The following is a 14,295-nucleotide window of genomic DNA, read 5'->3' as shown; positions in this document are numbered from 1 at the left end:
ATGTAGGCCATTTCAAATGAAACACTTATGAATCCAAAGACGAGATCCATGGCCGAAATGGATCAAAAAGTGAGAACAAAGTTGAGACTGAGATAGCGACACGTCAATATTATTGACTAAGTGCACGCAGATGTGGAATAGTTCAATGCATCACGTCAACTAGGCCACCAGTACACTCTGTAATGTTGACTATGGAAGGTTAAAAGCCAAAAGCTATCTGTCGTGATGTGTCAATGTCTCACGGGATTTAGCTGGGCTTCTATCCATTATGGTCATTTCCACTCATGCGGGGGATTCTTGGATAATTGGTTATTTATGCAACCAATTAATTGGTGAGAGAAAATGCGATGGGCCGGTGTACAAAATTAATTATATTAATTTGAAAAAAATAAATAAATATTATTTATTTATTGTATATGAGGTTTAGTTAATATTTTGGCTATTTTGTGATAAACCAAATTGTGCAGCCCTAAATTAAACCCGGGTATATAGCCTAAGTAGCAGTATTATTTGGATAAAATATTATCCGTTGGATGGATTTATTATAATCTCAAATGGAAGGTTTGAAATTAGGATAATTACAATCATTTCAAACGGAAGGTTTAAAATTAGAATAAATTACGATCGTCACAAACGGAAAGTTTGTTATTATAATCAATAACGACCGCTTTAAACGGAAGATTTGAATTTAGAATAAATTACATCGGTAATTAAGGTCGTAATTATGATCGTAATTGATCTCCTGCCATTTTAACCGAGTGGAGACGCCTATATAAAGGGCCTATCCCCTTCATTCTAAACACACCAACAACTCTCTCATCTCTTCCAGCTTTTCGACAATCTCCCTAATTCATTTCCTTTCTTGTTTTGTTTGCCAGAACTCCAACGATCATAGGTGCCACTCTCATTAGAGACGAAAACCGTTTTATCTTTGGGTTAGAACGCCAGCCACCGGAGGCACGACCGGGGCGTATCTAATTTTTGGAAAGATGATCCATCATCGACTCGGTTTCACGGTAGATTTTATTCTCGCTATACCCCTTTAAACAAACATGATTTGACCGCCTTCAAACTAAGATAATTTTGATCGAATTGAGTTAACAAATTTTTATCTTTTTGTATATATATATTTTTCTGCAACAAAACTATTATTGTAGATCCTGCTTCTAAGTGATGTGGGAAGAATGCTAGGGCAGAAGCTACACAATAGAATCATAAGGATGTCAAGTAAAAGGGTTGGAAAAATTTGGAATATTAATTGTAATATGAAGATTATGAGAATATTAGTTCATATATCACTCTTTTTTCTTTTACGATGTGAGAATCCGTATCTGTTACTTTTCGAGTACACTCTGAATAGATTTCCAAGTGATTTGGTTGGGTTATCACTGTAATTGTCTATATCTTGTGGATTTCAAACCCACTCCCTTTAGCAGTTTGTACATTTGATCTCTTTGAAACCCTTTGGTTAGCAGATCCGCTAGGTTTTCTATTGATTTTACATATTCAATAGTCAAAATCTCACTGGTGATCAAATGCCTTACAATGTTATATCTACGTCGGATATATCAGGATTTACCGTTGAAAATTTTATTCTTAGCCCTCGCTATTGCAGTGAATCATTACGGGAGGTACCGGTTTAGTCCAATATGGGATATCATCCGTGAAGTTCCTCAGTCTTTCAGCTTCTTCACCAACTTTGTCCAAGGCGATGAACACGGATTCCGTTGTGGACCGTTCAATGCACGTCTGTTTTGTGGATTTCCACGAAACAGTTCATACTCCAATTGTAAATACATATCCACTTGTAGACAGTGAGTCTTTTGCATCGAATATCCAATTGGCATTGCAGTACCCTTCGAGTACCGGTGGATATTTCGCATAGTGTATGACAAAATTCAGAGTAAATTTAAGATAACTTAATACTCTTACTAGTGCTTTCCAGTATTCATGATTGGGGTTTTTAGATGATCGAATCAGCTTGTTTATAGGGCAAGCCAGGTCAGACCTTTTAGAATTTTTTAAGTACATCAGGCATCCAATAATTTTGGCATAATCTTCTTTAGCTACGGGGTCTCTCATATTCTTGCTCAAGTGCATGTTGAGGTCCATTGGGGTTTTTATTGGAGTGTTATTGTAGGTATTGAAATTTCTCAGTATCTTTTCCACATACTTGGACTGAGTTAGAACAATATCTTCGTCTTGTCTTATATTTTCATTCCAAGGATGACGTCGGCTAACCCTAAGTCTTTCATGTCGAAGTTACTACCCAATATGCATTTGACTTGATTAATCAAACTAACATCCTTAGCCATGATCAGTAAGTCATCTACATATAGACAAATTATGATAAAACCGGAAGGTGTTTATTTGAAGTAGACACACTTTTCACACTCATTTATTTTAAAACAATTTGATAACATAAAATTATCAAATCTTAAGTGCCATTATAAAGGTGCATGTTTTAGTCCATACAGGGACTTTGTCAGTTTGCACACCTTTTTTCTTTTGGCCAGGGACGACGTATTCTTCCGGTTGTTCCATATATACCTCTTTTTCTAATTCATCATTTAGAATAAGCAGTCTTCACATCCATTTGGTGAATCTCAAGATTGTTCAAGGATGCAATCGAGAGAAGCACTCGAATGGATGCTATCCTGGTTATTGGTGAATATGTGTCGAAGAAGTCAAACCCTTCGGTTTTTCTATAGCCTTTTACTACGAGATGGACTTTGTATCTGTCAATAGACCCATCAACCTTGAGTTTCTTTTTCAAAATCCATTTTCACCATAGTGATTTTCAACCTTTGGGTAGGTCAAATATCACCCAAGTCTTATTATGCATTTTATTGAGTCTATTTCACTATTTATTGTTTCCTTCCAGAAATAAGCATCAAGACTAGATAGTGCTTCCTTGATCGTTGTTGGATCATCTCTAACATATACGTAACAAAATTCCGACGAAAGGTTTTCTCGACCCTTGTCCTTTTGCTACGCCTACATTCTGAAGCCTCTTGATCAAGGCTATTGGCCGTTTATCTCTTTACGCCTCGTATTTCTTCATCTACGGATTTTAGGTTGGACTGCATCGTTTCCTTACAAGGGTTGATATTTTCAAAGAATATGACATTCCTTGATTCTATCGTAGTTCTCCCTCGGTCCTCCCAGGAATTTCCGATTTGTGCACTATGAAACGATAAGCACTACTGTTTAGTGCGTATCCGATAAATATGCAATCTACCATTTTTGGTTTGATAGCGACTTGCTTTGGAGGCGGAACTTCCATTTTTTCTAGGCACCCCCACACTTTGAAGTATTTATATGTGGATTTCTTGGCTATCCATATTTGGTAAGGGGTGGCATCCTTACCCTTATATGGAATCTTGTTCAGGATATAATTTGCCGTCAGTACTGCCTCCCTCCACAAGTTTTGGGGAAGTTCTAAACTTATCAACAAGACATTCATCATTTCTTTAAGTGTTAGATTTTTGCATTTTGCAACGCTGTTCGATTGAGGTGAATATGAAGCCCTTGTTTGATTAATTATGTCAGTTTCATTACATAATTCTTCGAACAGGCCACATACTTGCCACCTCTATCATTTCGAACTATCTTGATTTTTCAGCCAACTTGATTTTCTGCCTCGTTTTTTAAGTTCTTGAAGGCCTCAATTGGTTTGCTTGTTTCCCTTAATAGGTAAAGATAGCAATATTTTGTGTAGTCCTCGATAAAGGTGACGAAATATTTTTTCCGCCTATAGTTTGCACAAATTTTGAATCACATATATCAGTGTGAATTAACTCTTATGGCTTAGTCTTCCTTTCGACAGACGGGAAGGGTAATTTTGCCATTTTGGCCTCTATACAAACTTCACATTTATTTTGAGTGTTCACCTCTTTTATACTTAATTAATTCATTTTTACCAATCTTTTATGGCATTTAGGTTTACATGACATAATCTACAATTCCATAAATCAGAACACTAGATCAAGTACGAAGAAGAAACAACATTTTTATTATCAATAGGTGGTGCTCGCTGCACAACCATTACATTCAACTTGAACAACCCATTTGCAAGAAAACCCCTAGCTAGGAACTCTCGTTTTTCGATAATATGAATTTATCTGCTACAAAGACAAGTTTAAAATTATATCTAACTAGCAGCGATCCTGAGATGAGATTTTTCTGAATGTATGAAACATGCAAGATATCCTTCAGGGTTGGTTTTTTGCCAGAGGTCATCTTCATCACCACACTCCCTACACCTTGTAACTCAGAAGTTGCGTGATTTTCCATGTGCAGCTTCATTTCTTCGGTCTTCTTGTAGGTCGAAAAGTTTGTTTGGTCGGAGCAAACATGGTAGGTTGCTCCGGTGTCAATATACCAAGCTTTCGAAGTTTCCACATTATTTGTATCGTACACAACAACGACAAGGTCGACACTATTGAGGTCACGATCAGTTCGGTGGCTCGTCTCGACCAGTTGGAAACTCAATTTTTTTTTCGGTGCCTTAGAATCCTTAATCTGGTGTCATGTTTTACCACAGTTAAAGAGGTTACTTGTAAACTTGGATTGTTTGGCCTTGCCCTTGTCCGCTTGAGTTGGGCGTGCACGTTTCTTTGAGGGATCTCCGACTAAATTGGCTTTAGCAATATCTCTGCATTTATCCTTGTCCTGTTTTCTGTTGTCCTCCTCTATCCGGATATGTATAATTAGATCTTCAAGCCCCACTTGTTTTAGATCATGCTTCAGCCCGTGCTTGAAGTTGCTACAACTCAGGGGCAATTTTTCGATCATCACACTCGTGATGAACTTTTCTGGTAGTGGCATTTCCTCGTCGATAACAGAGTGAACAATATGTTGAAATTCTTCTACTTTTTCGATGATGGACTTGCCATTTACCATTTTATAGTCCATAAACCGGGCCACAACAAACATTTGGGACCCGGCATTCTTGGACTTATATTTTTCTCAAGGGCATCACACAACCCTTTCACACTCTTTATTTTACAATATACATTTTTAAGAAATTTAGAGAGACAACCTAATATTGTACTTCTTGTCATGTAGTCTTCATGTGCCCACGATGCATAATTTGCATGCCTCTACTGGTCCGCACCGAGCTCTGGTGTAATTGGGCCATCGTGCAACACGAACATGACAAACCCAATCGCAGTCAGGTAGAAGAGCATATTCTCCTGCCACCTCTTAAAGTCCACTTCAGTGAATGATTGTGTAACTTGTACATGGGGCATCATCCGTGGGCTATGCCCATGACCAACAGTTTGGGCCGCGAAGGAAGCAGAGGGTGCGGCCACAAAGCTAGGAAAGCCTCCACATCCACTTGGGGCAAATATAGAAAACATAGGGCTACCTATAAAGGGAATTGGCTCAAATGGGGGAGTAGCAACTCCGGAGGCGGCTCCGGCAACTTCAATAGAAGTTGACATTCTCGCAAAGTAATAGCTAATTTTTTATTGTTAATTTAAATGGGTATTTTGAGAATAAAATCTACCGTGAAAGCGAGTCAATGATGGATCCTTTTTTCAAAAATTAGATACGCTCCGGTAGTACCTACGGTGGCTGGCATCATAACCCAAAGATAAAACAATTTCTGTCTCTAGTGAGAGTGGCACCTCTGGTCGTTGGAACTCCGGTGAACAAAGCGAGAAAGGAACTGAACTGAGGAAGTTGCTGGAAAGCTAAAAGAGAGGAGAGAAGGATAAGAGAGTTGTTGGTATGTTTAGAATGAAGAGATGAGGCCCTTTATATAGGGGTCTCTACTCAGCCAAAATGACAGAGGATCAATTACGATCATAATTACGATCTTAATTACTGATGTAATTTATTCTAAATTCAAAACTTCCATTTGAAGCGGTCGTAATTGATTCTAATAAAAAACTTTCCGTTTGTGATGATCGTAATTTATATTAATTTCAAACCTTCCGTTTGAAACAATTGTAATTTATTCTAATTTAAAACCTTCTATTTGAAATTATAATAAATTCATGCAACGGATAATATTTTATCCAAATAATACTGCGACTTAGGCCATATACCCGGGTTTAAATTAGGACAACACAATTTGGTTTGTCTCGAGACGTGCAAAATATTAACCAAACCCCATATACAATAAATAAATAATATTTCTTTATTTTTTCCAAATCAATCTTGTTGAAAGTAGATTGTATTTGCATTTGGGTTTTGGTTGATGTTGTTTGCAGATGGTCCGAACAACGGACGAACAGTGATGGACAGACGCGGCCCAATTTGTCTTGAGCCTAATCAAACAAGAAAATTGCCCAAATTGATCAGTCCAAGGAAAACCCAAATGAATTGATTGAGAAAGTTCGTTGGTCCCCCCAATCATGTGTGGGAATAACAAATATTGGTTGTAACAAACTTTGTAGATGTAGGGAAAGATAGTGGAAGAATAGATTCCATTCTTGTTGAGTTTGTTAGCGTGAATATTCTTATATTTGGATATAGAGCTTCTATATAAAATATAGAGTGGAGAAAAATAGATTTGGGAAGATATAGAAAGAATTGAGTGAGAAAAAATAAAACATTGAGGGTGAGGAGGGATAGGTTAAGTACAGGAAATCGTCAAGAAATGGGTAGATAGATTTCTTGAGTATGTAGCTCGATTGTATTCACACATCTTGCGCTTCAATGTTTTCAATAGTGAGTTTCACCTGAGTTGGAACCCCCCAGATGTAGGTCATTGACGACCGAACTGGGTTATCACTTCGTTGTGTTTCTAATGTTCTTCGTCACTAGAATGTTCATTCGCAGTTCGATCGTCCAACGGACAACCAATATGTGTAGAGGGATTCTTCTGTGTTGATTTTTTAAAGGTTTTTGCTGTTGTGCGTGTTCTTGGTGGTGAGATATTTCTGCTGCGTGAGTTAATCATTTTTCGGAGCCAACAATTGGTATCAGAGCCCCATCGTCAACATATTACCAAAGAGTGATCCAAAGGTATGTCAAAGAAAAGAGCCAAACAGTCCATCCGGAAATCCTCCCAGAACCTTGATTCGAAGAAGATCCGAGTAGCAACCGAACAGCTGACACCCGACCTGCACAGAATGCCAAAAAAATCTGAAACCCCAATGAAGACATCAGAACAGAAAGGTGATGCTATGGAAAAAGGTGATGATGAATTCATAAATATGAGTTTTCAAGAAGTAATCGAAACCTATGAGATAGTAGTTGCTGAATAGAAAGTGTTCATCTTTCAAAATGAGAAACTTAGAGCATGCTTTGGTCTTTTGGAAAGAAAGAACAAAACACTACTAGAAGTCAATGAAAAGCTTACCACAATGAATGATAAATTTGCAGCGGGACATGAAAAGTTGTTTCAAATCTCAAGTGAACAGCTGAAGAGAATAAAAAGTTGGAGATGGAGAACATGGAGCTTTTGAGTGAGAATAAACGATTAATGAAAGGCAAAGAGAAACTTGATGGAGTATTGAATGTTGGGAAGCCATATGGTGATCATAGTGGGATTGGCTACACACATGGGGCTGGAACTTCTCAAACAACGTTTGTCAATGGTGATTGCTCTCTGAATCAACTGGTAGCAATGAAGGTGTTAAACTATCTGCTATTTCGAAATCCTATGGAAATCGAAGGAGTGTCTGGTGGTCAGGCAGACAACTATCAAACTGTAGGTACTGCAAATAATCTGGACACCAAGAGTTGGACTGTGATCGAATCAGACAAGATTTATGGCTGGGCAGAAAAGTAATTTGGCCATCAAAACAATTGAAGAACAGAATTATGGTGAGACTAGTGTGGAGACCTAAGGTGAATCAAGAAGCATGTCCAGTTGCTCTCTCTACGCAGAACATTGGAATGAAGTCCGTTAATGTGAACTGCCAAATGAATTGTCTGAGGTAAGAAGTCAAAATTCAAGTGATGATGAATCTGAACTGAAGCAGGGCACAGAGGGATTGAATTTGATTGATCTAAATAAGGGAGGATCAGATTGCGTTTAGACATCTCATGAACAACCCCACAGGAGCAACAAGCTTGAACCACCAATAAAAATTCTCACCAAAGCCAACAAGAAGCATTCACCAAAGCATATCCTTGGAGACGCTCACTGTTGCACATCTGAAATCAATCTGAACAATTTTATTGAAAGTTCAAAAAATAGAGTGTGCAGTCTCGATCATGTGCAGTCAGCAAAGCAACTGGAAGACATTCAAATCAAAGCCTTGAATTCGAATCGATGTGAAGAACTACGACAGAATCTTGATATGTGCTTCTTGTAGTAATTGGTATTGTCTTGGAAGAGTGCTCGAGCGTGAAAGTGTATCTGTGCAGCAAAAGTGGTCATCATCCTAATCAAATGAGTATGTTTGGTATTAAAAGTTTGGGCGCATGCTTTTGGGAGATGTTCTAGGTGTTGGCAAAATCAATGAGACAGATAAGGTGCCCGGGATGGATGAAGAGGAGTTCGATAGTTCAATGAATTGACATTTCTTTTTGAATTGTTGTTTCCCAAATGAGAAGAATAAGTAGCATTCATATCTTTTGGTTGTTGTTAGTATTTGAGGACAGCTACGTCCAGAGATTGTCCGGATCAACAGAAAACAATCTGGTAAAGGAAATGGGAAAGCATTTACTTCCTTCCAGCTCTAGTTGAAATCAAATGCATATTAAATCCATTTTGGCTTGATTGCCTTCTACGGTGGGGAGCAAAATGAAGGAGTAAAACTGCGATTGAATGGGTAAATCATTTATCTTTATCTTGATATGATTTGATATTGGATTGATGGATTAGATGAGTTGCTTGCTTGTGCGCATTAGTTATTGTTGTTGATTGTGATGGATAACTAAGCTGATGTGCATGGATTAAGGGGAGTCTCTTATATTCTGGAACACCGTCAGCCCCTATTTCTTCGTTGAATGTTTTTTGTTTGATGTCTCCCAAAGGGGGAGTGGATTGCATGTCCTTAGCTTGATGCATTTATTCTTGGTTGAAAGGGAGTTTATAATGGTATGAATGTGTGCTTTATAGTGTGTACTGCTGAGAAGATTATCCCTACTATGGTTGGTAAACATCAACCAAAAAGGGGGAGATTGTTGAAAGTAGATTGTATTTGCTTTTGGGTTTTGGTTGATGTTGTTTATAGATGGTCCGAACAACGGACGAACAGTGATGGACAGACGCGGCCCAATTTGTCTTGAGCCTAATCAAACAAGAAAATGGCCTAAATTGATCAATCTAATGAAAACCTAAACGAATTGATCGAGAAAATTCGTTGGTCCCCCCCAATCCATGTGTGGGAATAACAAATATTGGTTGTAACAAAATTTTGGATGTAGGGAGAGATACTGGAAGAATAGATTCCATTCTTGTTGAGTTTGTTAGGGTGAATATTCTTATATTTGGATATAGAGCTTCTATATAAAATATAGAGTGGAGAAAAATAGATTTGGGAAGATATAGAAGGAATTGGGTGAGAAAAAATAAAACATTGAGGGTGAGGGGTGTGTGGGATATGTTGAGTACGGGAAATCATCAAGAAATAGGTAAATAGATTTCTTGAGTGTGTAGCTCGATTGTATTCACACATCTTGTGCTTCAATGTTTTCAATAGTGAGTTTCGCCAGGGTTGGAACCCCCTCAGATGTAGGTCATTGACGACTGAACTGGGTTATCACTTCGTTGTGTTTCTAATGTTCTTCGTCACTAGAATATTCATTCGCAGTTCGATCGTCCAACGAACAACCAATCCGTGTTAAGGGATTTTTCTGTGTTGATTTTTTTAAATTTTTTGCTGTTGTGCGTGTTCTTGGTGGTGAGATATTGCTGTTGTGTGAGTTAATCGTTTTTCGGGGCCAACAAATCTAATTAATTATATACACCGTCTTATCGCATTTTCACTCACTAATTAATCGGTTGCATAAATAACCAATTATCCAACAAAATAAAAAAAAGTACATCAACATTAATGTACATAATGCAAGAGAAAGTAATTGAACTACAACCTCGTTCGAACACAGACAAATGTCTTAATTGTGTTTATCTTATTTATATACTATATAGAGATGTTAGAAAGAATAAAAAAAGTATATGAAAAACTTTTCAGGTACTATGCTGTCATAATTAACGGCTACTCTTGTAATTAACTGCAATATTGAAAACTTAGGGCAGCTGCAATGGGCGTATCTCCACAGTGGAGATGCGCCACCTCAGTTTGTTTTTAGAAAAAAAAAGTAAGAGATATTATATGTTTGGTTTTTGACATGTGTCTTCTTTTAATTGGAACACATGACATATATATAGATATGATCTATATATTATATATTATGTATTTGAGATCAGTCTCTAATTCCTTCTGTTGAGCACAAAAAATAATAATAATAATAAATAATGGCAGTACGATTCTGGATGGATCTGGATATAAGCCAAACGGCCCAGAAGTCGGGAAAAAAGAGGTCAGACAAGGAAGGATGATCGGCCGATACAGAGGTCGGACAGAACAAGGTCGGGCACAAGGCTCAGGCGTGATAAGGTCGGGCAAAGCAGAAGTATCGGTGGACGCGGAGGTCTGTCAAGACGAAGATCGGACAAGGAAGAAGTATGGACAGACGCGGAGGTCTGTCAAGAGGACAGTCTGTCCATCTAAGGAGATAAGGCAAATAGAGCCGGTCGGTTGCTCTGTGGTCGGGACCACAGTTGGTTGGTCTGCAGTCGGGACCAAGGTCGGTTGGACCGTGGTCGGGACCACAGTCGGTTGAGTCGGACAACACGGAGGTCGGCTGATATGAAGGTCGGTTGATGCGGAGTTCGGACTAAGTGAGGTCGGGCGAAGAAGAATGAGACGGACGATACGTGGTCGGACAAGAGACCAGACGGTGGTCGCTTGATGAGGCGGCCAAGGAATCGTTTGGTCTAGTGACCAGTTAGTCTCTGAATTGGTCGGGTGGCATATAGGTCGGGCAAAATGAAGACGGGCGAAGAAAGGTCTGTTATTTAGTCGCCTGATCAATTGGTCGGTTACTTGGTCAAACAGTAGTTCAGTCGCTTGAAATGGCGGTCTGTTGGTCGCTTGATGGGGCTACCAATCAAGCGTCCGGACGAATGGTTGTTCAGCCGATTAAAGAGACTGGATAGTGGTCACTTGATTGTGCGACCAATGAATCGTTCGGTCTGGCGACCAGTTAGTATCTGGACTGGTCGGTTGGACTGCGGTCCGTCTAAGGAGTCAGGGGTTATTTTGGGCGGCTGAGTAACCGGTCGGGCCAGCCACCCATTTGAGGCAGAAAAGTGTTCAGAGGCGGTCGGCTGAGCAGTTGAGTGCTGTAACTGGCGCGAGCGGTTGGTGAGTCGGTTAACACACGTGTTGACAGATGAGGATTTTCTGGGCGGTTGAACAGCGGTTGCTGCAACCGACCAGATGATGGTTCAAACTGTTTCTTCAAGGGGTTATTTAAGGATTCAGGTCTGTTCTGAAAAAGCATTTTTTTCAATCGACATCAAATTCAAGAGAATTGCTTTTGGGATCACCACTTTATTTTTCAGTCTTTTTTATATTTTTGTATTTTATTTATGTATTTTACAGTGTTTAGAGATCCCTAATCTCAGGTACTAATTATATCAAATTCGAAGATATTTCCCTATTTTCGGATTTTACTTTTAATTTGTTGAAAAAATACATCAACATCTTTATTTTGAGATTCTTCTGATTTTTTATTTCTTTTTGTTTTTCAATTTTTTATCATACTTTTTTTTTTTTTTTTATGATAGTGGAGTATATAATTTTTACAGTTTCTTTTATAGAGTTAATGGATATATATACTTTTTAAATTTTATAAAGTTTATTTCTAATTTATTATTATTATTATTATTATTATTATTATTTTTTTTTTTTTTTTTTAAACTCATATTCTCATTTTTTTTACATATTTCTCAACGAAATTTACTTTTATATTTATTTTGATTTAAGAAAAAGACAAAGATGAAGATGGAGAAGGAGTGTGGGTTTACATTTTTGTTTTTTCAAGTTAAAAAAAAATTATTAGTTTTATAGATTATATATTATAATTATTTTATTTGATCTGCATAGATTTTGGTATCAATTCCTGAATCATTCAAATCTATATCATTATTATATGATTTTTTTCTATATTTGTTTCATCATTTTTATATAAAATTTTTCCTTTTCTTATCTTACTGTTTTGGAGAAGATATATAATCACGGTATTTATTTTTATACTTTTTTATAGTGTATAAATAATTTAATATGATATTTATTTATATTTTGTAAGATCTTATTTATTTTACCGTTATTCTTTTTCTTGGTAAACTTAATAATATTTACAATTGATAATTTCTAAATTATTTAAATTTCATTTTCTATTTTTATATTAGTTTTTTTTTTTGCATGAATTTTTTATCTTATCAATTTTCAAAAGATATTGAATTTGATAAGTATTAAAATATACTTCCCCGGTCCCGACAAAGATGCAATATTTTGTTTGGGCACAAGAATTTATGTAGTATAAATTAGTTATTTAAATAGTGCGTATTATTATTTAATAATTTTAAAAAAATTAAAATATGTGTTTGAATAGTTTAAACATTATATATTTCAATAATATATATATAAAATATGATACTATATTTTAGAGAATAAAATTTTATTAATACAAATAAAAAAAATTACTTCCTCGGTTCAGCTAGAAAGTATACATATTTCTATTTTGGGACGTCCAATTACAAAGTAAACATTTAATTAAATGTCTTACTTTTTTTCCACAAATACCCCTATTTTACATAACATCATTACTTTTACACCAAAAAGCAAAGGCAAAAATGTCATTACATTACTTTTAACTACCTACTATAATTATAATACTAATATTTCTTAAACACCGCGCAAAAAGTAATTGTATACTTTATGTGTGGACGGAGGGAGTATTTATTTATTTATCATTACCATAAATTAGTTTTGTAAAAAAATAGAGAGTTTGGGTTTTGAGTGGGTTAAAATATTATAAATTTAATTAAATTGATTTATATATTGGTGGATGAATGAAGTATTATTTTATTGATTTGTATTTAATATATAAATTTATTGTCACCTCTTATATATCATGTATAGTATATTCAATTAATATATATTTGAATAATTTTTAAAAATTTTTAGTCAATTTTCAAAATTTTAAATGATTTGTTTTTTTTAATATAATATTTTTATTTATAAGTTAATGTATAATTTTATTTTAAAAAGATAAGTTTGAATAATTATAGTTGATATTTTAGTGACTATAATTACTAATTATTGAATTACATTGCTTTTATTTATTTATTAAATTTGCAATAAGAAATTAAGATAAATGATTATATATTAATTTTAAAAAATAAAAAAAATTAAGATTTTTAAACCAATTTCTCTATTTTACTTGGTAGTTGTTCTAATTTGTATAAATTATTTAATTATGTTATATATTTTTATATAATTATTTTATTAAAAATTATTACATAATTATTGTACAATATATACTAACTTTATAATTAATTTTTTCAACTTATAATTTTAATTTTTTTTTTATATGAATGTTAAGTTTTTCCGTATTATTGGACGAATTGACCATATTAATATTAAAAAATTTGAAGTGAAACTAATTTTACAAAGATTGTAGGTTTATATAACTATAAATACATCGTAATTTTTTATTTATATTTTATATACAGTCTTTGATGTAGATATGATGCTAATTAGACAATAAAAGACGATACCGTACGTATGGATTTAAAATTGTCAAACAAACAATTCCAATTTATCTTTCGATGTCAACTATTCTATTTCAAAAATTTACAAAATCACACATATTTTACACGTATAAATATACATATATATTATTTCATTGTTAATTATTTTAGCATACTAATATCTTTTTAAAATATATAACTTGAAATGGTATATAATTAGTACGAAAGTTTATTAACACTTTTATAGATTATGTTTATATATGTATAGTACTAATTATATCTTCATAGACACAATAAAAAAAATTCGTCACATGGTAAATTTAATATTAATTTTTGATTAGTCTTAAGAATATTTGTATCATTCTACAAAATATTTGTTAATATAATTAATTATTTGTTTAATATTATTTTAAAAATGGATACAAATTGTGCATCGCACGAGTTTACACTCTACTATATATATTAGATATCTATATAAATTATTTTATTGATTTATACTAAATATATTATTATATTTTAAATTATTAATATTTTTATAATTTATAAAATTTTATATTCTACTA

The sequence above is a fragment of the Andrographis paniculata genome, unplaced genomic scaffold (assembly GCF_009805555.1).
Source record: "Andrographis paniculata isolate CXL003 unplaced genomic scaffold, ASM980555v1 Contig37END, whole genome shotgun sequence".
Classification (NCBI taxonomy): Eukaryota; Viridiplantae; Streptophyta; class Magnoliopsida; order Lamiales; family Acanthaceae; genus Andrographis; species Andrographis paniculata.
This window is presented reverse-complemented; position numbering follows the sequence as displayed.